Source organism: Macrotis lagotis, chromosome 1 (assembly GCF_037893015.1).
Source record: "Macrotis lagotis isolate mMagLag1 chromosome 1, bilby.v1.9.chrom.fasta, whole genome shotgun sequence".
Lineage (NCBI taxonomy): Eukaryota > Metazoa > Chordata > Mammalia > Peramelemorphia > Peramelidae > Macrotis > Macrotis lagotis.
In genome coordinates this window covers 547,545,496-547,565,865 of record NC_133658.1, presented here as the reverse complement: position 1 = coordinate 547,565,865, position 20,370 = coordinate 547,545,496, and the positions used below count along the sequence as shown (strand labels likewise).

At 35.3% G+C, this 20,370-nt stretch overlaps 1 pseudogene; it reads right to left on the bottom strand.

The window, feature by feature from the left end:
* Positions 1–6,361: 6,361 nt before the first annotated feature.
* Positions 6,362–17,993, bottom strand: LOC141505286 (large ribosomal subunit protein uL11m pseudogene; annotated as a pseudogene).
* Between the last annotated feature and the right edge of the window lie 2,377 nt (positions 17,994–20,370).

The window sequence follows — 20,370 nt, the reverse complement described above, 5'->3', positions numbered from 1 at the left end:
CCCAGAAGAAAAGGAAATGATGACTTCCCCTAATTCACAGGCTGGACCATATCCCAAGTTCTGATTGTTTCTTGTCATTTAGAACTCTGTATTTGGATTTTATGTGTAAAAATGAAGTTAGCACATTTCTGTGAATCTTGCTCATCTAGAATATGAATCCTTGTGTCAAGCCCAACATAAAATTATTTTAGAATGTTTTCTATAAAGCCAATTAATCAAGGGCAAAAAAATTGATATTTTAATAAGAACTAAGATCTAAATGAATGAATTATGAAATAGAATTGATGCACTATAGAGGAAAAAATCAACAAGTTATACAATGCTATTCTTCCTTTTTTCATCAAACTAAAGTTTAGACTCAAATATTACTAGAAGACTTTTTATGAAACTGTTTGAGTAAAGAAATGACTGTCCAACAACTCAGAGTTCTTTCAACTCAAACTACTGTGTGATTTTATTTATTTTGTCCCACTTTAGCTTACTTTGGCTTAGTATTGAGACAGGAAATTCTGGGGAAAGTCCTAAAGGGATTGGAAAATGGCATGTCACATAAGTTTTTCCCCATTCTGTTTCTGTTTTAAGTGGTATGGCATTAGGATAGGTCCACTTCTTGGATGTAATTCCACAAAGCTGACTATACAAATATCAGCTTGCTCCAAAGTCCTTGACTTATTATGTCTCCCTTCCTACATGATCTACAGTTTTCCCAGTACCAGCTGGCTACTGTCCATCTTGACCTCATGATATGAGCACAAATGGAACAGTTTTCCAGAATGATCAATTAACAAGCACTAGAATATATGCATAGGCTGGGGATTTTGAATTACATAACAACCAGAGATTATTTTTTAATTATTTATCTGGACCAAATGCTCTTGTTTGATACTATCTAACATTTCAACTTAAATGAAAATTTTAACAAAATTGTACTTGCAAATAATTATCCCACAAAAAGTAAAACTAAAAGAGGACCATTGGAATATATATATATATATATATGTATATGTATATGTATATGTATATGTATATAAATAAATATGTATTTAGATAGATATACATCTATCTATATACATCACTATATATATATAAATGTATTTATAAATACATATAAATATATATATATATGTAGGTATGTGGGTATGTATTTAGGAGAGAATAGAAAAAAGCACAGATAAGAGGGACAGTTTTGAAAATAAAATATGAAAACTCCTTTGTCCCATTCTGTTTTCTTTTAATCCTATTTTTTCTTGTATTTTAATAACATAATTTTCCTTAATGTTTATATGACATATAAAGTCATCTATAATCTGGCTCCAATATTATTTTGTTGCTATAAAGAATGGGAGCTCAGCAGCTGTCCTATATTGAAGTAATCATCTTGACTGGAAGTCCAACTCTGAATCTTCCACATTCCTTGGGATCTGGGAGTGATTCTCTATGAGACTGACTAGACTGACTAGAGTCCCAGCTGGGGTGGTACTCCTAAGATTATCAGATTAGAATTATTTAGATAGGCAATCTTAAAAATTTGTTAGAAAGAGGCATTTAGTAAGGGGATATACTAAGGACAATTGGTATAAATCATTCCCAGTACTATGGGCTGGGTGATTAGAATACAAACACAAAACTCAATTTTGTTCCTGACCTCAAGGATGTCATATTCCTATATTCCACTCTAAGGAAAGGGATGGGGATGGGGGTAGGAAGTAGGGGGTAGTTGAATGCAACATTTTCACAGAGAAGATGAAAAGTATGTTTTCCAGACTCTTCAAATCTTGCAAGGTCCTGGTTAAAAGATCTCCTGGAAGGAGATCTGGCTAGTGCCAAAGCTGAGGTCTCTTTCCTCCATATTTCCTCCTTAGAAATGTGCTGGAAAACCATTCTTGCTCCAGACCTTCAAGTGACTATTTTCTAGACTGAGAATTTATATACAACTTATGGACCATGTTATATGCAATCCCTAAACCTAACACCTAACAAAGTACTTTCTTTGATGCGAGCAAACCAAAAACCCCTTTAGAAAAATTTTTTTTTCTAAATCTACTGCCATACATAGTGTTTTCCCTATGGGTTTGCCAATTCACTAGACCATAGTTAGTGGAGATGGAAAAGGGATTGGGGAATAAGGATAACCCCAGATACTATACATGATCCTGCTCAGTAGAATAGATTTAGGGAGAAACTAGACTGGAACAGTCAGAAAGGTTTCCTTTACTTATTTAAGCATCATTATGTATTGGTAGAATAAATTTTCATTTTATTAAAATCATATATCTGAACTAAAATTATTCCCTGGTTTAATATAAGCTTCCTGAAAGAATCCCAAGGGCCTAGCAGTTCCTTGCCCAAAGTAACTTAAGTCTTTATTAAATTGAGTTTGTATTAAATTGTTTTCACAGTATAACATAATCCATTCAATTCAGTCACTTAATAAACATTGAATGAATGTCAAACTGGTTGTGAATGAGGTCAAAATCCATCCCTGTTGTACAGGTTATTCTTTTGATTGGAAAGTCATTCTAATTCATGTTTCGTATCCTCTGAGTATATATTGACTACTGCAGCCCTGCTGATGTTCTTTTAGGGAAGGTTTGGAGTGGGGGTGGGGTGGGAATGAAAACTAGAAGGAGCAGCCCAGTTACAGTATTAATATATCCCCATTGATCTGGTTTTGATTAAAGTAGACGAACTTAAAAGACCTGCAGTTCCCTGGCCTGTCTGCTAAAATTTCTAATGAAAAACAGGAAATGCAGAGACATGCAAAGAGTTAAAGCACAATTGTTGGCAATCTCATTAACCATCAGAACAGTAATTGTGAAAATCCACAGAGTGAATTTTTCCCCTCTTGGGGAAAAAAGTAAGATGGGGTGCTTTTTTGGCAAAGAACACTAAGCACTTTGATTAGAAAACTAGGGTATTTCCTGCCGTGTTTATCAACTGTAAAAACTTCTGTAGAGGATTTTACAATGAGGGGGGAAAAAATGTCTAGAGCCTTATTCTCCAATATTACTGATGGTCCCCAAGAGCTCCCTCATCACTGCTTAGGGAAAGTATTGGGCTGTTCTGTACAGAAACTAGTGTAAAATTCTAATGCAGGGCCTATGCAGGTAATGAGTTCTACAATCACATAAAATATCTCACTTTCCAAAAATCAGTTTGTGGGCTCTCTCCAAGAACAGATTTTTAAAATTCCTCTGTGTGAATGTTCATGAATATGAACATCTCTCACTGCCCTTTTCATTGCTTTTCACAAATATTTTACAAACATGAATCCTCTCAGGCTTCGAAAGAAATTATAAAATTACTTCTTACACCATAATTAAAGGCAACAAAAAGACTTTCTCATTTAATTGCTGTAATTTTCTTCAATATACTTACTAAGTTTTCAATTGCTATGCAAACTCTCAGGTGATATAACTTAACAAAGGGTCAGAGTATCAGCAATTTATACTTATGACTAATCTATCAATCCGTCAGCAAGAATTTATTGAGCTATTTATCTGCCAGGATCTAAATTAAGCTCTGGAGAGACAAAAATAAAAGTTTAACAGTCCCTGACCTCAAAGACTTTATATTTCTAATGGAGTTTATATTTCTAATGTGCAGTTCTAGGTAGGTAAAGAATATATGTAAAATGAATACAAGGTAGTTTGGGAAGGAAGGGCATTAACAAATGTAAGGATCTGAAAGATGATGTGGAAGATGGTACTCACATTCCAAGAGGCATAGATGAGAAGGGATAACATCTTAGACCTGGGGCATAGACAGTGCAAAAGTCTAAAGACAGGAAATGGAAGGTCTTTGATGCAGAACAACAAGTCAGTAGTGCAGAATGGTAACAGAAATAATATATAAGAAGACAAGAATGGCAGGAAAGGGTCAAGTTGTGAAAGCTTTAAATTTCAGAGTGGTTTATATCTGCTCCTAGAAGTAAGAGAAAACTGCTGGAGTTTACTAAGGAATTGGGGGGACATGGTAATACTTGTATTTTAGGAAAATTATTTTTGAGAAATAGGTGGTGCAGTGGATAGAGCATCAGATCTGGAATCAGGAGGTCTGAGTTCAAATCCAATGTCAGACAATTGATGCTTATTATGTGACCTTGGGCAAGTCACAACCTCATTGCCTTACAAACAAAAAACAAAAAAAAAAGGAAAAAATATTGTGGAGGATGAGCTTGAGTGGGAAGAGATGAGTTCAGAAGACCAAATTAGAGGCTATCACAATAGTTAAGGCAAGAGATAATGAGGGTCTAAACTTTGGGGGAAGTAGTGAAAAAGGGTACTGATATTAATTTTTTTTTATTGTTGACAGAAAACACATGATTTGTCAACAAACTGTGTATATTCAGTGAGTGAGAATGATGAACTGAGAATTAACCCTGAAATTGTGAATTTGTGAGAAACAAAACAAAAACTCACAGAGTGGGATCCTTCTTTGACCTGGAGCAGAGAGGAGGACTAATACCCACTTTACAGGAGCATCATGATTTTATCTCTATTTTATTATTTTCTGATTCAGAAGTAAGAGAACTTTGATTTTATTTGTGGCTTAATAGTAATAATATCTTGTAGGATAGTTCTAGTGTCATGAAGACAAGATGAGGTATGAGAAAGAATTAGGGAAAAATGAATCAGAAAATTTGAGTTTGAATCCTGGCTCCAAAATTTTCTATCTGTAATTTTGGATAAATCCTTTAACTTCCCTGAGTCTCAGTGTCCTCATCTGTAAAATGGGGAAAATAATTCAGCTATATATCATGCAGATTTGTTGCAAGAAAACACTTTACAAATTATAAAATACCATATCTATCATTCAATAAATATTTATTAAGTACCTACTATATGTTCTGGACTGTGTTGAGTACTGAGCATACAAAAGCTGTCTCAAGTTACTTACAGTCTAATAGGAGAGATAACATGAAAACAAATATTGAAAAAGTTATGTACAGGAAAAATAGGAAATATTTAAAAGAAGGAACTCACTGAAATTAAGAGGAGTGAGGGAAGGTGAGATTTTAGTTGAAATTTAAAGAAAGCCAGGGAGGTCAATAGCAAGAGAAGAGCAGAGAGAGCTTTCCAAATTTCACAAATAGATCATGCCAAAAGTCACTAGATTTTTTTTTGTTTTCTTTTTTCAAGACAATGGGGTTAAGTGCCTTGACCAAGGCCACACAGCTAGGTAATTATCAAATGTCTGAGGCCAAGTTTCAACTCAGGTACCCCTGACTCCAGGGCTGGTACTCTATCCATTGCATCACCTAGCTGCTCCAAAAGTCATTAGATTTTATTGAATAGAGGGAGTGACACGATTGGACCTGTGTTTTAAGAAAATCATTTTGGTGACTGAATGGAAAATGGACCAGAGTAAAGAGAGACTTGAGATAAGCAAACCCAGAAGCAGGCTGTTGCAATACTCATCATCTGTATGAGAGTGGTGGTAGTTTTAGAGGAAAGAACAAGGTATATTTAAGAGTTATTGCAAAGGGGAAAATGGCAACTGAGATATGGGAAGTGGGGAGGTAAAAAGGTGAGAGGAAAGAATCCAGGGTGATTCCTAGGCTGAAAGAAATGAGGAGGATTGTGTTACCTTTTTCAGTAATTGAAAAGGTAGGAGGCAAAGAGTTTAGGGGTAAAGTTAATAAATTATATTTTGGACATATTGAGTTTAAGATGCCTGTGCACCTCATCCAGTTAGAGATGTCTGAAAGGTAGTTGGAGATCTGAGTTTGAAAGTCAGCAGAGAGATGGGAGCTATTATATTTTATTAGTAGCATATCATTTGCTCCAAATACATATAAAGACAAATTTTAATATTCATTTTTTAAAATTTTGAGTTTCATATTTCTTCCCTTTCTCCCCTTTCCCCCACTCTAAGATAGAAATTTATATACATATATATGCTATCTATATATTATATATAAATATGTATGTTTTATATACATATATGTAAGTAGGTATTCATATCTATTTATATATATACACATAGGTATATATATGTATATGTATGCAATCATATAAAAACATATTTCCATATTAGTCATTCTGCGAAGAAACAGATGGAAAGAAAAAAAATGAAAAAAGTGAAAATATTTCAATATTTTCAATTTGCATCCAGAGTCCAGTTCTTTCTTTCCTTGTGAATAGCATTTATCACCATGAATGGAATTGTGTGGAATCATTGTATTGCTTTTTTTTTCTTCCAAGGTATGATACAGTATTTTTTGAAATTGTCAGTCCTTTAAATTAGAGACAAACATAACACATAAAAAGTAAAGCAGGGTCCCAGGTGACCAGCAGCACTAGAGACTTTGAGGTGGGGGGGGGGACAGGGACAGAGAAGGACTGGGCAGGTGGAGGACTCACTCCTTCACCTTGACTGCAGCAGATTCACTGCCAGCTAGGACCTGGGCAGTCAGGAGCAGGGCATGCTCCTCCTGGAAGGTGTCCATCTCCTCTGCACTGAGGTCCTTCACCATGCAGATGCCCAGTGAGCAGGAACTACCAATGATGGAATGGACAACAGAGGACAGGGAGATGTCCTGCAAAGCAAAGGTCTTGACCTGAGTCTTCATTCTGGTGATTTCATACACGTGCTTCAAGGTGATCAACCCAACCACTTTGTGCCCTGAATGTCTGGCTCACTGTTCTATGCTAACTGTTGCCTTAAGGAAGTAGGACGCTGTGGGCTGACTAAGCTTGAGCTCAAAAGTCCTCTCAGACTTCACAATGATCTTGGTGGGCCAGGAGATCCCCTCTTTGATGTCCTTTGACTTCTCATTGAACTCCTTACAGTACTGGTTGCTGGTGAAGCCTGGCTGATCCAAAATGGGTCTCAGTTGGGGCCCGGGCATTGCTTGGCTCCTATTGCACTATGGTTTGGGTGACACCACTCTCAAAATTCTGAGTGGAGCATGTGGGCGACATGGGTTGTAGGGCAAGCAGGAAGTGAGAGAAAAGCAGGAGCTTGGACCTAGCAAGTCTTTCTGGTCTCCACAACCACCAGATCATTGTATTGCTGAGAATAACTAAGTCATTCATAGATGATCATCATACAATATCACTGTTACTATCTACAATGTTCCCCTGGTTGTGCTCACTTCATTTTGCATCATTTCATGTAGATCTTTTCAAGTTTTTCATTAAATCTGCTTGCTCATCACTTCTATATAGCACCATTATATTCTATTATATTCATATACTACAGATTGTTCAGGCAATACCCAATTGAGAGGGGGTCACATCAGTTTCCAATTCTTTGCCCCCCCAAAAAGAGTTGGGGTTTTTTTTTTTTAGGTTTTTGCAAGGCAAATGGGGTTAAGTGGCTTGCCCGAGGCCACAAGGTTATTATTAAATGTCTGAGATGGGATTTGAACAGAGGTACTCCTGACTCCAGGGCCAGTGCTTTATCCACTGCGCCACCTAGCTGCCCCTAAAAAAAAGAGTTGTTATAAATATTTCTGTACAAGTAGGTCTTTCAACTCCATCTCTTTTTGAAAAAATGTCTTTGGGATATAGACCTAGTAGTGATATTATTGTATCAAAAGGTATGTGCAGTTTGATTGCCTTTGGGTATGGTTCCATATTGCTCTCCAGATTGGTTATATCAGTTAACAACTCCACCAACAATGCATTAGTGTTTCAATCTTCCCATATACCCTTCAGCATTTATCATTTTTCTTTTCAGTTATATTAACCAATATGAAAGATATGAAGTGGTACTTTGGAGTTGTTATAAATTTGCATTTCTCTAATCAATAGTGATTTTTAGAGAATTTTTTTCATATGACTATAGACAGCTTTGATTTCTTCATCTGAAGAATGCCTATTCAAATCCTTTGATCTATTATCAATTGGGAATGACATTCTTATAAATTTGCTCCACTTGACTATATAGTTGAGAAATGAGGTTATCAGAAACACATGCTGTTGAAATTGTTTCAAGGAAGCTATTGCTGTGAACCCCTGAAAACCACTTGAGTGGCAAGGCACTCACCACTTCCCTCACCTACTTTTTCAACCTCAAATTAGGGTTAAGTTCCCTATTTCTCTGCTCTTCATTCTTATTTTCCTGTTCCTCAATCCTCACATCTTATTAGATAATTAAGAAAATACTCTCACTTTACTATGGATAACAGAGCAGTGTCCCATTTATATTACACTGGCTCTTTTTCTCATTCATTATATGAATGAACCAAGGCCTGTGAGCCATCCCCCACCCTCTATACTGTATTCTGCTCATTGCATGTGTGGAGATCCCACACCAAGGCTGTCCCAGCTAAGCAGCTGCTCTCCTTGCCTTGTAAGTAGCAATATGTTAAAACTCAATCTGGGTAGACCGTTCATCTGAATACCCCTGCACTACAATCATAATCCTAACAAAAAAAAAACTGAGGTACAAAAAGCTCTTAACCCTAAGATGACTTTGGTATTGACCATTGTTTTTCAGGACAGGAATTATACATCTGGGATTCTCAGTAGAAATTTCTATAGATGACTCTATTAGGGTGCCTCCTCTTGGGATAAAGGTTTAACATAGGCTTTGTAAAATGTTCTGATGGCATGTTCCAAACCAGAAAGGTTTTGAATACAGGTTATATAATTGACTATATGACTGCCACATAAGGCTAAATTCATAAGACCCCACTAGATTGACTATTGGATGGGGAATTTTTCTACACAGCTTCTCTCAAAGCCCATCTGCTAAGTCATAATAATAAAAGATACTAATTTAGCCCTGTAAGATTAGTAAGATTTGTGTGTATCTACATACCCATATATATGTATAGTTCAATATACATAAATATACTTGCACATATTTTACATATAAAATATATGTAAGTTATGTGTTATATATGTATGAAATTTAAACTCAGAGAAGGGTACAACTCATATATATATGTGTATATAAAGGCCTACACATCTATAAACACACACACGTATACCCATATAGACACATATATGTTGCTCTTGTTCAGTCATGTTTCTGTCACATATGACTCTTCATAAAGCCATTTGGAATTTTCTTGGCAAAGATCCTGGAGTGGTTTGCCATTTCCTTCTTCAGAAATTGAGATAAACCAGGTTAAGTGACTTGTCCAAGGTCCTACAGCTAGTAGGTGTCTGAGGTCAGATTTTTATGGGGGTGTTTTTTTTGCAAGGCAATGGGATTAAGTGGCTTGCCCAAGGTAACACAGGTAATTATTAAGTATCTGAAGCTGGATTTGAACTCTGGTCCTCCTGACTCCAGGGCCAGGAGTCTACCTACTGCACCACCTAGCTGCCCCTCTGAGGTCAGATTTTAACTCAAGAAGGTAAGACTTTTGACTCTAGGCCTGACACTATCCACTGTTCCACCTGGCTGCTCAATATACATAAATACACTTTGTACATATATGTTGACATATAAATATATATAAAGTTATATGTTATGTTTATATATGTATAAAATTTAAATTCAGAGAAGGTACAACCCATATTCTTATTCTTATTTTTTTATTGATGAGGAAAGTGATACTCTTAAAAAGCTAAGTGACTTACTCAGGCTAGTTTACCACAAAGCTAATAAAACCAAATTCTCATATTTATATGTCATGAATAATCTTTTCAGCAAGATAGTTGGACAAAAAAAAATGTAAAAACCTGTCAGCATTTCTATAATTTTTAAAATAAATCATAATGAAGTCATTACATTTGGATTCTAATGATATAGTTCTTTATGTGCTGAATGAGAAAGTAGAAGTGCACTAATAAAAATAATGAAGGAAAAGTAATTGAATTAGACAAAAGGTATAATCACCCATACCTGATATGATGAGAAAAACCAAAGTCAACTCCAAGGTTAAAACACCTAGTGATTTGAAATGTAGTGGAGCAGTCTATAAAAATCAGGAAATTTAGGGATAATACATTTAAGAGAGAAATTAATAAAATGTGCTGTTTCTGTCTTTTTATCTCCCCTTCCAAGGCAGAGTGCTTGAATGGTTAATGTTGGATTTGGGATTAAGAAGACCTGGATTAAGAAGACCTGGATTCAGATCCCACATCCAATCTTTAAATTATAAGACCCCAAGAAGTTTATTTAATAAGCTTCATTAGAATTCTTACTACCTCATAATTCATACCATCAACATCACAGATTCTCCATAAATCTCTCCCTGGACCCCTGAAACCCTGGACCCCCCACAGTTCTCAAGAAATCCTTACAGAATTGAACTGAGATTCAGGTACCTTTATCAAGTATACCTTGAAGCCTGATAGCTCCAGCAGACAAATGGTTCAATCTTCAGTAAATAAGAACACCAACCATATTGGTTAACTGAGAAGTTACTATATATACTGTATGATGACATTTCAGAGATACTCTCAGTCCATGGAATAAGGGTGAGCCAAAATCGAATGAGAAACACTCCAATTAGGGTATAATGCCTTCCTCCTGTATTGCATGTTTATCTTTTCAAAGCATTTTCATGACCATGTTACATTATTTAAAAGGATCTAGGATTTCACTGCTCTGAGTACCCCTTTATTATTGTAGCTTGAGACCCCCTGCACCCTCCAAATAACAGTCTTTATATGCTGTAATGGACAACAAAATTCACTATCTGGTGGCCAAATTGCCAATGATGAGTCATCAATTGTCAAGATATCTGAAAGGAAATTGTATAAAACATCTAAAAAAACTGCAAGTTGCTATAAAACTCCTAGAAAAAAGTCAACTGAGAAAATATCAATAACTGCCAATGTCTATGCCTACTTTTCTTGTCTCTATAAAATCTTCATAAAAATCATTTAAATATGTATGAAGAAAATCTTTGATTTACAAATAAAAGAAGGGAATAGGCATGTTATAATAAATGATAATCCTCAGCAGATCACATCTTTACAATCACATAATTGAATGGAATTTTGACTTAGAAAAAAATAAAAATCCCACTTATTTTTAATCATTAAAAACCATTTGATTCAGCAGAGCAAAATAAAGCCTTCAAGTCTCTTCAAAGTGTCTCCCATAAATATGTTAAAAATCAGACAAGATTTCTTGGTAGATACAACAACAAAGGGAACTTTTTTTGATAACTTTCTAATTTTTGTCATTCAGTCATTTTGCAATCATGTCCAACTCTTCATGATCCCATTTTTGAGGTTTTATTGGCAAAAATGCTGTAGTATCTTTCCTTCTCCAACTCATTTTATGTAACTTTCTAGTTATTTAATATCAACAGGAACATGAATATTCACAATATATGTCATAACAGACCAAGAGATAGGTATTTTAGAATCACCATTTTTACAGATGAGACAATAGAGATAAAGAGATTTGCCCAGGATCACCCTGATTATAGGTCTACCACTCTGTCTATTGCCCTACCTGACTGACTCATAGACAGTAATAATCCTCCAGATATCCTTAATTGCAGATGATGTTGTTCTGATCAGATCAAGGCCTCAAATATTCAGAGAAGGGAAAAAAAGGAAGGACACATAATTTTCCTAATTATGGTATGAAGTTGATTAAACAGATCTTTGAATTAATCTTGGACATGTTTTGTCCTTCATTTTTTTTTTAGTTTTTGCAAGGCAATGGGGTTGACTTGCCCAAGGCCACACAGCTAGGTAATTATTAAGTGTCTGAGGCCAGATTTGAACTCAGGTACTCCTGACTTCAGGGCTGGTGCTCTATCCACTCCACCACCTAGCTGCCCCTGTCCTTCATTTTCAAAGAAGAACATGACTTCAGGAAGGTGATGCCATGACAAGCACATGAATTGGATTTGATTGGGGGGGGGGGGATGGAAGGGGGGAGTACTGTGCTAAGTCACCAGCCTTACTTTCTCCTCCAGAGCCATTTGAGTCCAGTGGCTAGATCCGAATCAGGATGACCAGAGACAGTCCCAGATGAGAGGTAGTCTGGGTTAAGTGACTTGCCCAAGATCACATAGTTAGTGTCAAATGTTTGAGTTTGGATTTGAAGTCCCATCTTCCTGACTCCAATGCCTGTGCTGTCCTTCAGAGAAAGATGAACTAGTCCTACAATAGAATATTAGTAAGAGAGTAAACTGTATTGATAAATGTTTAGTGTTTAAATTCTCTGTTGTTCAACTGATTAGTACATAGATGCTGAAAAGTAAGGTGTACAATGACAGGAAAGATAGGAGGGACCGAGGTTATGAAGGACTTTTAATATCAAATAGAATATGCCAATAAGTGGTTTCACTTTGAGCATTTATTCCCTGGAAATTGACAATCACTACAAATCAGGAGTTTGCTATTTAATTGATTATCTAGACTTAAGAAAGTGATGGAGAAAATATTAAAGTTGAATAATCTTAAAAGGTGTGTCATGCACATTTTCCCCCTGAAAGTTGTTAAACATTTACCAAAATAGCACTGCTAATATATCTCAGTATTGCTACTGCCCGAATATTTCTACTGTATAAATTAGACTGGAATTCTCTATTTTTCTTTCCTCTTTTTCTTAATAAGAACCGTAAACTTTCTTTATAACCTCAGCCTACCCATTCTTTCATTACCATAATCTTGGCCAATTCCTGAGGTTGGCTCTCCCAAGGAGTCCAGATAAAACCCAATTAGTTTTTCTGTCAGCAGGACTTTATGTGGTCCAATCAACTATGATAATTCTGTCACCACAAAGCAAAGCTCATAGCCAAGCCTATCTTTTCCTATCTGCTTTTCCTTCTCAAACCAGAGAGGATAAAAAAGCAATCATCAATTTCAATCATCATTTCATTTTTCTCAAACTACACATATGGGGGATGAAGAGCAGTAGCTGAAACTGAAACTCCAAACAGCAGCCTTCAAATACACCAAATTAATTGGGGGAGGGAATACTTCTGTTTCTTTTTCATTCATTTCCTACAGTGTTCTTAAGTTCTTTGTTTTTTCCTCTCCTCTCCTTAAAAGGATCTAAGATTTCACTTCTTCAGACCTTCTAAATGACTTAAATCATCTATGCCCCGCTTTTTTTGGCAAGACAATGGGGTAAAATGATTTGCCCATAGTCAAACAAGCAGTAAGTGTCAGATGTCTGAGGTTTGAACTCAGGTCTTCCTGATACCAAGGATGATGCTGTATCCATTTAAACATCTAGCTGCCCCATCTTCTCCTTGTGAAATAAAATTCAGGAAATTCAATTTTCAATCAGTTATGAAACCAACTGTCTTTACTTAATCTTCCTGTATTCTCCAATTAGTTTATTTTTCATTTTTTTATTTACCACTTTATAAGCTTTAACCTTTCAAATTCTAAAAACTGAAACATGCAAATGAGTTTCAACCTCAGACATTTATCTGCCCTTAAACAGGCCCTCTCAGTTCTCTAGTCAGTGTTCCTCTTTCTGTCCTTATATTTTAATAAAAAAAAAATTTTTTCTTCACAGAGATTTTTAACTGTTTTTCCTGAATACATTTTTTCCCTATCCCTTTCAGTAACCAAACAATTTGCCTATGAAAAGGATACTTCACAAGTAGATGTAATCTTTTTTCTTTACCTAACAGTTCATTTTCTATCCCTTTCAGCAACCAACATATCACATACCAAAAAGGTAAGTCCCTTACAATGATAAGGAGATGGCAACTCTTTTCACACTGTAGGCTTTCATTTCATTTAGATGGCAAAATCTATAAAAAGTTCCTAGCAAGGAAACTGAGACTAGCTGTCCTTTAAAATTTACCTGGTAAATAGGCAAAGAAACCACAAGTTTCTGTTCATTTTACCAGCTAGAATAAAGAAAAAGTAGATTAATGGCTACAGTTTCACAGTAGAAGGTTCCCTCTATCTCTATTCTTTCCCCCAAATTTCTCACTCCCTGCAATATTTTAATGCATCATTTAGCATCCTCCAATTCAACATAACTAGGATTTATTAAATGCCTACTATGTGTAAAGTTCTGTGTTCATTCCCATCCAAACTATGCTCTTCAAACTGAAGCCTCATTCCAATACTGGAATACAAATATTGGAAGAACCTTCCAATCTTGGGGTCTCTCCTTTCTGATTGAAAGACTTCTCCCAGAAACTCAAAATAATGAAAGCATCTAGGCCCATGAATGATGCCTCATTCTTCTCCAAGCTTCCTGGGTTTTCCCTACCAAGATGACACTGGGAACCATTGTCTCTCAAGTGTCCTCTCAGTCACCATTTTCAGTTCTTTCTTATGAGTTAGTTCATAAATTCAATTAATTTGAATTTAAATTCTTTGACAATAAGGACTATTTTTCCACTTGTAATGGTATTCTGAGTATTTAATACTTGGCATATATAAATACTGTTGACCTGGGTGCTAGGGATACAAAGAAAATAAAAGATCAAGAAAAGAAAATTCTTTTCACCAAAGTCCTTGGCATTATGAAATTATTCATTATTTAAATTCATTATTGATTTAAAAAATCAATAACTATTTATTAAGTGCCTCCTTTGTGCTAAGGATTAAAAAAAAGAGACAAATGTGCTTTGTCATTGTAACCTAAGGGCCAGAGGACCGTTCCATCTTACTTTGGCTGCTGAAACCTTATGTATTTTTTCCCCTAATTGAGAGTAGTGTCTGTCTTTTTTGTTTTGAATCCCCAGTTTTTAGCACAATGTTTTCCATTTAGTTAAAACTTCATTTTTTTTTAATTCATTCATTCAGAAAAAGCAGCTCCTGGGGGCAGCTAGGAGGCACAGTGGATAGAACACTGGCCCTGGAGTCAGGAAGACTTGGGTTCAAATGTGACCTCAAACACTTAATAATTACCTTAGCTGTGTGACCTTGGAGAAGTTACTTAACTCCATCGCCTTGCAAAAAATTAAAAAAAAATTTTTAAAAAGCAGTTCCTTCCCTCAAAGTGTTCATATTCTACCCAAGTTCTAGAAAAGCTTCTACTTCACCAATTTCTATTTTATTTTTCTAGCTCCCCTTTTATATCCATTCATGAAATATTTATTAAGCATCCTCTGTCTCTAGAATATTGTGTAAGCTACTATCTTTCTGGGAAAGATAGAAAATTAAAGTTAAAAGTGTCTGAGGACAATGAGGATTCCATTTTGAAATTCTCTTCTATCCACTAATGGGAAAATTTTGAAATACTTGAAGTGTCATTTGAATCCAATGAGAATAAAAAAAGAAAAAATGACTTTTATATGGCTTCTTTATGGCAATAATGGTACTAGGAAGGTATTTCTACATCTTGAATCTTCAACCACTATCTAATAAAAAGAGAGATTGTTCAAAGTTATATGAGTTGAAAAAACTTAAAAGAGATATTTTAGGCTCATAGATTTAGGGTTGTATGGGATTTTAGAGTCCCATCTCAAGGTAAGGCAAGTCGATAAGCATTTACTAAAGTGATTCTATGTGCTAGAACCTGTAGATACACAAAGAAAGGAAAAATAACCAAATAGAAAAAAACAAAACCAAAGAGATCCTGCTCTCATTGTAACAGAAGAGACAACAAGCAAAACATTTGTAAACCAACAAGAAATAGACAGGATAAACTGGAGGTTATCTCAGAGGGAGACACTAAAATTAAGGAGGACTGGGAAAGGCTCCTTGAATACAATGAAATTTTAGGTGAGACTTGAAGAAGTCATGAGAAGGGAGTGAATCTCAGGCACAAGGAACAGTCAGAGAAAAGGCTTAGTCAGGAGAAGGCCTAGCAAGGAAGCTAAAATCACTCAGTCACAGACTGGAGGACAATAAGGAATCAGAAAACTAGAAGGAAGGGACCAGGTTATTTAGGGTTTTTGAAGCCAAAGCATTTTATATTTGATCCTGAAGGTAATTGAAGTTTATTAAATAGGAAGTAACAAGGTCAGCCCAGATCATAGTTTTAGAATTAGAAGGGATTTCAGAAGTCCTGATGGTCTGGAAAAGTTGATAAGGAAGCTGAGTATAGGCTCAAATTCTGGCTCTATGATATACTGTGTGACCTTGGATACATCACTTCCTAGAGGAATTCCATTCAGTGGAAAGAGAACTGACTCAATAATCATTATCCCAAGGTTCACATCTCATCTCTGACACTATCTGGGCAAACTTGAACGTGTCACGCAATCTCACTGGGCCTCAGTTTTCTGATCTTTAAAATGAGGTGGTTGGACTATATAATTTCAGACTTTCCTTTTCTAAATCTGGGACCCAGCACTTAACACCATGCCTAGAATAAATGAAGTTGGTGTCAAAATTGTTAGAGTACTGGGTCTGAAACTAGGAGAACATGAATTCAAATTAAGCCCCAGACTTCTACTAGCTGTGAAGAACGAAAACAGCAACTACCTCCTAGGGTTGTTGGAATATTAATTGTAAAATCTTTTAATACAGTGCCTGACTCATAGTAAACAATATGTAATTGTTAAATATTACTAATTGCTAAATAAAGTTATTAAATAAATGCTAATTGGTTAAGGTAACCCAACCTGTTCATTTTATAGATTGGGATCCAGGGATCCAGAAAGTTGAAGTAACTTGCCCAATTAATTAGTAATTTTTTTTTTGCTTGGGTCTTTTGATTCCAAATTCAGTACTTTTTCCAAATGACCAGATGGTCTCACTTCCCATTTTGATATGAGTCATTTTACAGAGGTAAAGCTATCAAGTTTCTGTGAGGGTAAATAACTTATCTTAGGTTCCACACCTAAGAATCAGAGTGAAGTCCAGGTCCTTCCTCTTACCATATATATATATATATACATATATATATATATATGTATATATATATATGTATAGATGTATATATGTATAGATGTATATATACATATATATGTAGTGCTTCTCCCATTTGTTCATAATCATTTATTATAATTCTTTCTGATGACTAATTCATAACCTGTGTCTCTTTGAGAATCATTCTCCAACATTTTGAGGACTGAGACTGGCTCCAGATTCCCAGAAATCATGCATCATCAAGGAACTTGCAAAATTAAACAGAGTAAACATGAAAATGGGCTGATTGTATTATATTATTCTATTATTGTACTCAGTTCAACTGTACATAATTAGTGCTGCTCTCAGCTGGAGATCTTAGATTTTTTCCCCCCAATTCACAGTTAATAACAATTGCACTATTGTTAAGTGCAATCCCTAGAAGCAAGCATCTCTTCTTAGCTATTAAATTTTTTTTGTCCCACCACTTGTGCTTTCTGTTTATTGAAATACTTATTAATTCCTTTGCTCTTGGAATTTCATTAATGGTTTTATCATTTGTTTAGTAAATTTATTGACTGCTAAATTTACTTAAAATGAATTTATGACTTAAATACTGACTGAAGTAGAAAAAATATGGAAGTTGATCTACATAAAACCAGAGAAAATGAAGATTAAGGGATTTTCTCCTCTGTTAACAAAGTTTTCATTCAGAGTGCAATAATTCTGTCCCTAAAGCCTTCTGAAAATACCCAGTTTCTAAAACAAAATAAAACAAAAACCTCTAGAACAATAAAGACACATGGTTATAATATAAGCTCTTTTACAGAGGCTCTTTCATTTTTTTTTTTTGTTTTTGTGTACTTGAAGACTAGCATGGTGTCTGCCCTTTCATTTTGATGGATTCATTGTAGCATCATAACAGAGGGGAAATCTCTATGTCTCTGGCCTATAATCCAAAAATCTGGCTCCTCCAGAGTCATGGGGGAGACCCCAAATTATTAATTACCTTTCATAACTTTAACAGTTCTTGACTCTATACATCATTATCGTCTCTTTCTTCCATTTCCAAGATGCCCATAGTAACAAAGATTTAGAATTCCATTAATGAGGTCAGTATCTTCTTTTGACAGATTAAAAAATGAGACACAAAGATTAAGCCATTTGCTCGAGGTCATAGTAAGTGTACAAGCCAGAATATGAATTTTGTTCTTCCTAATACCATGGTCAGTACCCTATCCACTGTGTCAATATTAATTTCCCATCAAAAGTATTCTATATCCTCAAGAGATACCATCTCCTTGTACCTTCTCTTACCTTTCTTCTCTTACCCCTGTCCCAGCCCATCTCCATCTACAGTCTTGTAATCTTTCTAAATTGGGAAGGTTCATGGCATACAGTAGATATTTAATAAATGATCATCAATTGATTGAGATCTCAGAAACATTTAAAGTCTTTCCTTAGCAAAGTCAAAATTCCAAAGGCACAGGAGTGGAAAAAAGAACATCAGATTCATTTGGCAAACATTCTTTTCAGTGAAAAGATGAAAGAGAAGGGGTGGCTAGGTGGCACAGTGGATGGAGCACTGGCCCTAGAGTCAGGAGTTACCTGAGTTCAAATCCAGCCTCAGACACTTAATAATTACCTAGCTGTGTAGACTTAGGCAAGCCACTTAACCCCCACTGCCTTGCAAAAACCTTAAAAAAAAAGGTGAAAGAAAAGAATGACCACCTCCTTGGGAAAGATCAGAGAATTACAGAGCTAAAAGGGACCATAGAGGTCATATAAACTAACTTTTACTGATGATAAAAATGAGACCCAGGAAGGTTTAAGGACATGCCAGAGATAGTCCAGGTGACTCTTGGATGAGGCACAATTTAAACAGTCTTTTTTCCAAAAGTCTGGTCTTAGAGTTTCTTTGTAAAAAGAATATCAAAGTGCTCAAGAGTAGAACACAGCAAAGAAAGCTGAACTATGACTTAAAAAAGAATTTTAATACCATTTAAGAATGAAGCTTCATTTTAAGCTGAAGAATGTGTTTGACCCTGTGTTTCAGTCTTGAGGTTTCATTCATTCTTTTGGTTCCAAGTAAAAATGGTCTTTTGAATTTAGAGTTTTTCCAGACATGATAATTGTTGTTGGGTTTTGGTTTTTATTGTGTTTTGATTTTTTTCCAAAACAGAGCCTTTTTCAATAACTACAGTCTTTCTTCATTAAAGGAAAAAAAATATAAAATTCAATATGCATTATCTTAGAGGTTTTCTTGGTTGATAAGGTTCCAACAAGAAAAGGGCAAGAAAGGAAATCCTATACACCACTTGCAAAATATTTCTTCTCTTTATGCCATATCAAAGACATCGTGCATGAACTTGGTGGCAGGTACAACAGTGAAAATAGGGCAGTTAGGTGGTCCAGTGGATAGAGCACTGGCCCTGGAGTCAGAAAAACATGAGTTCAAATTTGATTCAGACACTTAATAATTGCCTTGTTATGTGACCTTGGATAAGTCACTCAAACCCATTGCCTTAAACAAATAAAAATTAAGAAAAAAAATGAAAACAATCTGCAAAGAGTAAATTTTTTCTCCTTTAATGAGAGTGAAGTCACCACATTAAAACTGTAATACTCTATTCCCTGAATTGCTAAAAGAGGCAGTAGAAGTGGCATTAATCAAAATGAAGATGGGAGGAGTTGCTAAATCAGACCAAGTACAAAAAGGGAAGTATATACAGATAATACAATTTTGAAGGTATTGAAGGATGGAATTCTCAAAGTATCTTAAAGATGAGAAGATACTAAACTTGGGAAAAAGTCAAGTATAGTTGGCATTGGATAGAGTGCCAAGTCTAGAGACAGAAAACCTGAGTTCAAATCCAGATTCAAATCCTTACTTGCTAAGGGACCCTAGAAAAGTCACTCAATTCTGTCTCAGTATCCTGAGATAGAAAATAAGCTGGAGAAGGAAATGGCAAACCACTATACTATCTCTGCTAAGAAAACTCCAACTAGAGTTACAGAAAGAAGGACATGACTGAAATGACTTAATAGCATCAAGAGCGTAGGTATATGTTTGTGTAACCATATGTGTATATATGGGAAATACACGTGCATATATGTATGCATACACACACACACACACACACACACACATATATATGTGGACAGTCATAGGCATAGGTACAGATATAGGTAACATTATAGATATAGTTATATACATGTAGAAGTAGAGGTATTGATACAGGTATAGATAGATATATGTGTATATATATACATGTATATATAATGTCTGTATGTAAATGCATACAAATATAGATATGAAAATATTGCATATGTATATAGGATATTCGTACGTATGTATGAATGTGAATGCTATGTTGTTGTAAGTCATATTCTACTCTCTGTGATCCTATTTTTGGGTTTTCTTGGCAGAGATGTTGGAGTACATTGCCATTTCCTTCTCCAGCTCATTTTATAGATGAAGAACTAAGGCAAACAGGATTAAATGACTTGATCAGGGTCACATAGTTAATATTAAGTGTCAGAGGCAAGATTTGAATTCATGAAAAATGAATCCTCCTGATTCCCAGCCCATTGCTCTAGTGTGCCGCCTGGCTGCTCAGGCATGTAACACCATGTACATATATATGTCCATATACAACATTTTGTAAATTTTTGTGTCCTTGTTTATATTATATATGCATGTGTACATATTTGTATTTTTAAATGCTAC